Source organism: Bison bison, unplaced genomic scaffold (assembly GCF_000754665.1).
Source record: "Bison bison bison isolate TAMUID 2011002044 unplaced genomic scaffold, Bison_UMD1.0 scf7180017864472, whole genome shotgun sequence".
NCBI lineage: Eukaryota > Metazoa > Chordata > Mammalia > Artiodactyla > Bovidae > Bison > Bison bison.
The window spans coordinates 495,431-500,067 of record NW_011495033.1 but is presented as its reverse complement, the minus strand read 5'-3'; the positions used below and the strand labels follow the sequence as shown (position 1 = coordinate 500,067).

The following is a 4,637-nucleotide window of genomic DNA, read 5'->3' as shown; positions in this document are numbered from 1 at the left end:
CTTCCAAAGAACACCCAGGGGTGATCTCCTTTAGAATGGACTAGTTGGATCTCCTTGCAGTCCAAGGGACTCTTAAGAGTCTTCTCCAACACCACAGTTCAAAAGCATCAATTCTTCGGCGCTCAGCTTTCTTCACAGTCCAACTCTGATATCCATACATGACCACTGGAAAAACCAAAGCCTTGACTAGACGGACCTTTGTTGGCAAAGTAATGTCTCTGCTTTTGAATATGCTATCTAGGTTGGTCATAACTTTCCTCCCAAGGAATAAGCGTCTTTTAGTTTCATGGCTGCAGTCACCATCTGCAGTGATTTTGGAGCCCCCCAAAAATGAAGTCTGACACTGTTTCCACTGTTTCCCCGTCTATTTGCCATGAAGTGATGGGACCAGATGCCATGATCTTACTTTTCTGAATGTTGAGCTTTAAGCCAACTTTTTCACTCTCCTCTTTCACTTTCATCAAGAGGCTTTTTAGTTCCTCTAGGGGTATTAATAAGTAAATAAACACTTTTTAAGTTTGATTGAGTATGGGGTTCTGTGTAAGGAAATGTGCTATCCTGTAGTTCTTTGTAGTGGCTAACTTCCAGGGATCTCTCTGGAATTAAGGTGAATAAAGGAAAAGTGTTCATATTTCCTGTACAGAGATTTTATGTTGTCCCAGGAACAAGGTAGCACTTCCGAAATAGTTGTTTCAGGGCCACAGAACACTGACCTGTAAGAAGTGAACTTACCCAACTAGACAAATTTCATTTGCATTTCTGCTCATTGCATTTCAATTATCTGTTCCTTGAGCTCTTATGTGCTCACCAGAATTACTGACAGTTAACTGAGGCAGATAAGAATTTTCTGAGAGACTCTTTTGATAACTGTGAAATTAAGAATCTGGGAAATTTTTAAGGAATTTAGTTGAAAGCTTATGTTTTTAAGGATTTGCATGTTGTAGATTTAATTCATTTTTAATCTGTGACAAAGATACAAGGATATGTTTTATGATACTAGTATTTTGTGTGTGTAAGGCATCTATTTTATCTCTTCATCTTTCCTTCCATGTTTGTTTATTTTATGAAAAATATACTGACTGCAGAAGAAAGGAAGGTGAAGATTAAGAGTCAGTTGTATTGGGAACTTCCTGATGGTCCAGTGGTTAGGCTTCTGGGCTTTCACTACTGAGGGCCTGGGTTGGGGAGCCCACAAGCTGTGCGTTGTGGCCAAAGGAAAAAAAAGTTAATTATATTGATTATTATTTACTATTATTTTTGTTATTTTATTTTTAAAGGGTAAAAGCACTAGCAGAAAAAATGAGACAAAGCTGTTGACTAAAACCGAAATGAGTATTTTAGATTCTGATCCTGCTCCATCATTTTTGTCAGCTATGGAAGTGTGTTAGTCGCTTAGTCATGTCTGACTCTTTGTGACCCCCGTGGACTGTAGCCTGCCAGGCTCCTCTGTTCATTGGGATTTCCCAGGCAAGAATGCTGGAGTGGGTTGCCATTCCCTTTTCCAGGGGATCTTCCTGACCCAGGGATTGAACCCAGGTCTCCTGCAGTACAGGCTTTACTGTCTGAACCACTAGGGAAGTCTCTGTGAGCCTTGAGCAATAAGCCTATTTTTTACCAGTAAGTGGATAATGTTGACAGTATCTAATTCATAAGGTGGTTGCTATTATTGGATAAAAGGCCTCTAAATCCTTTAGTAGATATTTTTTATTGTTAGAGACTTTAAGAGAATTAGCATACTGTTTACTCATAAAAGTAAGCAATAATATAGCTCTTATAGTTTTAAGTATATTTCTTAAGAATTTTCAAAATTTCTTAATAGGCAAGAAGTGCTGTGTAAATCATTGCCAAATGGACTAACTCTGTTTTTTAATATAAAATTATATTGCTTGCAAGCATTTTATTTAAACTGCAGAGTGTATTTGTATCTTTATTTTAACAAAGCTTTTATTGGTACTTCTTTTTTTTTAAAGTAATGTGCTTATTGTATTTGGCCTGTACTGGGGCTTTGTTGGCTTAGTTGCCTGACACATGTGCAATCGTAGCTGCCCAACCAGGGATTGAACTCGTGTCTCCTGCATTGGAAGGTGAATTCTTTAGCACTGGACCATCAGGGAAGTCCCTTATTTGTACTGTTAAATATTAAATAACTCCACATTTTTCCTTCTTTTTTAGAATACCTTTTTATTTTGGGATAATTTTAGATGTGTAGACAGGTTGTAAAGATAGTGCAGAGAGTTCTTATATATACCCTGCCCCTAATTTCCTCCACTGTTAACATCTTATATTTCTGTGGTACATTTGTCAGTCTTGGTATTTCCTATTAGCTAAACTCCAGACTTGATTTGAATTTCGCTGGTTTTCCTTTAATGGCCTCGTTCTGTTCTAGGTTTAATCCAGGGTACCACCTTCCAATTGGTTGTCTTGTATCCCCAGTGTCCTCTGGTCTGTGACAGTTTCTCAGTCTTCCCTTGTTTTCCATGACCTTTGCAGTCTTGAGGTCCTGGTCAGGTATTCTGTAAAATGTCTCCCAAACTGGGTTTGTCTGATGCTTTTTCATTATTACAAGGGTTGTGGATTTTCAGAAAAAAATACCGCAGAGGTGAAGTACAGTTCTCATCACATCATGTCAGAGGCTGCGTGATGCCCACAAAACATCACTGGTGATGCTAACCTTCATCACTTGGTTAATGTAGTGTTTGTCAGTTGTCTTTTAAAGTTATTATTTTTCCTTTACCTTTTGGAAATGTGTCCAGTTACATGCCCTGGTGAGGGGAGTATCAGTTTACACGTGTCATTTGGAATTCTTCAGTAAGGCAGATTTACCTCCTCTTCCCCTTTTATTAAAACAATTTACATCCATCAAGAAAATTTTGTTTAGGATTTTAAATATTAATTTATAATCCTCGTTTTATTCACGTATTGTTTAAAACATTTTAACAGTGGTTTGAAGAATAAAGATCAGAGAAAGTCTTTGAAGGAGCTACATTTAAGTGAATTATATATCCCTGTAGAAATTATTCTGAGAGTAAAGTTCAGTGTTGGGATTTTAGAGAAGAGCTCCACATTTTGGGACTTGTTTGGAGGGAGACTGCTGTGATCTGAGAAGCAAAGCAGATAAGGCATCTTATTCATCTGTGCTGTGCTACTATTTGAATCCACCTTGTTCTTCCCTTTCCCTCAGAAAACTTGTAAATACTGAAGCGGGAAACAAAGTATTTTTGACTGACTGGACTCTTTAAAAACAGAACTAAGATCTATGTCCTGAAGGAGATTTACTTTATATTAAGGAGAATTTATAATTTGAGTGCAAGATAAGTCTTGAGCATCGCAGTTATTACAGTTCTTGGCAGTTTTTTTTAAATTTATTTTTACTTTATTTTTTAAATATTTATTTATTTGGCTGTGCCAGGTCCTTGTGGCATGTGAACTCTTGGTTGCAGCATGTGGGATCTAGTTCCCTGACCAGGGGTCGAACTCAGACCCCCTGCATTGGGAGCTCAGAATCTTAATCATTGGGCCACCAGGGAAGTCCCTAAAATTTATTTATTTTTTTTTTAAATGAATTAAAAAGTTTATTAGCCATAGAAAAAAAATCGATTCTTTAATTCTTATTAAGTTCCCTGTAAAACAGTAAACTTGCAGAAAATTTGTTCCTCATGAACAGAAAATCACTATGGTTTTGGTCCAAAATATGTTGGGATTTTTTCCTTTCTTCAGATGACAGACAGATGGATGTAGCCGAATCTATGAACGAGTGTACTTGCCCCAAATGTGCAACATAAATACAGAAGCGATGAACAGAAGACTCATAACCACTACTGGAACAGGGCCCACTTTGAGCCCTGGTGAATCCTCTGTGTTGAATGGTCACATCCCCCCAGTGCCCGCTGAGGTCGTAAGGCCTGCGCTCCTTGTTCCACAGCTGGCATTCTTCCTCTGCTGGATGGTGAATCCCGCTGACCGGGCCGCCACTGCTTTGCTGGGAGAGCGCCCTGAGGAGCCCATGTTAGTGCCACTGGGGGCCGGGCCAGGCATGTTGAAGACAGGAGGGTGGCAGGGAGCTGAAGTGAACTGCAGAGGAGCGATAGAGACTCGAAGCCAGAGCTAAAATTTATTTTTAATTGAAGGATAATAACAATATTGTGTTGGTTTCTGTCACATGTCAACATGGGTCAGTCATAGGTACACATATGTCCCTTCCCTCTTCTGCCTCCCTCCCACCTCCCACCCCATCCCACTTGGCAGTTGTTTTTTTTTTTTTTTGGCAGTTGTTTTTAAATCTTGCCCTTCTACTGTATTACTTGTACAAGGAATATCATTAGGTTTCAACTTTTAAAACCCTTGTCCAATACCATTACTTATTTTTGTTTCTCTTCTAAATTTTCATCAATTTTTCTGTCCAGCAAACATTTATTTAGATATATTCTAAGCATTGGTGATGCAAACATGATTGTCAGCACTTGCCCTCAATGATCTTAGAATTTATAAACACATATTTAACGTGCAAAGGTAGAACAATAATGCTAAAATCACAATATATACTTGGCAAGATGTTTTCAAGGAGATCTTCACAAAGATGTTGGTTAAACATTTTTGAAGAAATCGTGTCATGTTGTTTGGAGAATTAATTTGTACCT

The 4,637-nt window shown here is 38.3% G+C and overlaps 1 protein-coding gene and 1 pseudogene across 2 annotated transcripts in view; one reads left to right on the top strand and one right to left on the bottom strand.

Moving 5' to 3' along the window:
- PAFAH1B1 (platelet-activating factor acetylhydrolase 1b, regulatory subunit 1 (45kDa)) overlaps positions 1-4,637 on the top strand; it is a 68,018-nt gene that overhangs the window by 4,842 nt on the left and 58,539 nt on the right. The window lies entirely within an intron of this gene.
- Positions 3,648-4,164, bottom strand: LOC105003881 (annotated as a pseudogene).